The following is a 1,537-nucleotide window of genomic DNA, read 5'->3' as shown; positions in this document are numbered from 1 at the left end:
ATGATCTTCAATTGACAGGGAGACTTCACCATTTTTTTTATTTATTATTTATTATTTTTATTTTTATTTTTATTTTTTAAAATAAAACTGAATGTGTCGTTCACCACATCATTTGTTTCAAAGTTAAATTCGTGAGAAAGATTAGGACAAACAGTCTTCAGTCAGCGTGGACTTTTATTGGCTTGTACCGTGGCTAAAGGTCAAAGGGTTTTGAAAAAAAGGATAATGAAGGCCCAAATAAGTGTTTGACGGTTAAAGTGTTTTAAACAAGAATCATTTGCAAAGTGTCCAATCAACTGTCTTTAAGGATTTGAACTTCAGGCATCTTTTATTTTTTCATTGTTGTTTTTTCTTTTCTTTCCCTTTTGATCATTCTTTTCATTGCCCCTGTTGTGGCCTTTTATGATACTTTCTTTTTCACTTCTGTTTTTTCCTTTCTTTTAGAGATTTCCTCCTCAACTTTGGATGCTTATGATGTACCCTTTTAAGTTGACATCGATATGCTAATGATTCTTGTCTAGGGTAATGAAAAACAATTATGAATTTTGGTTCAAAAGGTGTGCAATTGGATAAACTTCTTTTGACGTTTGGATAACGAAAAATGGCCACACGTCACTCTGAATCTTGTTTGCCTGACTTTCTCGTGGCTTTAAACCTGAAACAAAATTCTGTAGTGTTTGACACATCGACTTCGTTTTTCCTTGCTTTGTTTCCTTTGTTGTTTTTTTTTTTATCTCCCTTATTAACGGATTATTGATGCTATATAACATGATGAAAACTGCCCCAATATTATACGTATGGCAATCCTTTGTCTTAAGGGAAACGAAAAAATTAGGGTTCAAGTAATGTGAATGCAGATGCTTTATCAAGAAAAGAACACTGGTTACCCCGAAAACCTTGAATCAGGAAAGGACTCACCAACGGTATTTTTCAAAACTTTTTTTCTTTTCATTTCGAAATACTATGCCCTTGACAACTTTATTAATAACAAACTCAACATGTGACTTTTCTTTTTCACCTCTTTTTTCGTTTTTTTTTTCGACATCCTCTAGGACCGAGCTCGCCAACCGGATATACCTGTGATGCTTTTATCAACACGCGTTTGCTTATTTTCATTTTCATTTTCCCTTAATTACTTAACAGCTCAGCGTGACGTGCAATATTTTAGATGGAATGCAAACAACCAAAATATGAATGAAATCATGTGAACTTTATTTAGTGAAATGACACAGAATTCAATAAGCTTTAAAGATAATATCAATATCCATTAATGGCATCCACTATCACGGAATCATCATGCATAAAACTTTTTTACTGCATCAGAATTAACTGGCAATGGTAACTCCTCTCCGTCCATTCTGTTACCAATAAGGAGCATTGGTAAAACTTGAAGAATTGTTTTGATGATGCTGCAAGAAGTATTATTTAAAGAGAACATTTGATTTATTTAAAAAGCAACTTGTAGAGTTTGGATGTAGTAGGAAAATCTTAAACTTTGTATTTTTAATTGGAATAATCGATTATGGACAAGCTATAA

The 1,537-nt window shown here is 32.7% G+C and overlaps 1 pseudogene; it reads right to left on the bottom strand.

The window, feature by feature from the left end:
- Positions 1-1,294: 1,294 nt before the first annotated feature.
- LOC106758271 overlaps positions 1,295-1,537 on the bottom strand; it is a 12,155-nt pseudogene continuing 11,912 nt past the window's right edge.

This window comes from Vigna radiata, chromosome 1, assembly GCF_000741045.1.
Source record: "Vigna radiata var. radiata cultivar VC1973A chromosome 1, Vradiata_ver6, whole genome shotgun sequence".
Taxonomy (NCBI): domain Eukaryota; kingdom Viridiplantae; phylum Streptophyta; class Magnoliopsida; order Fabales; family Fabaceae; genus Vigna; species Vigna radiata.
This window is presented reverse-complemented; position numbering and strand designations above follow the sequence as displayed.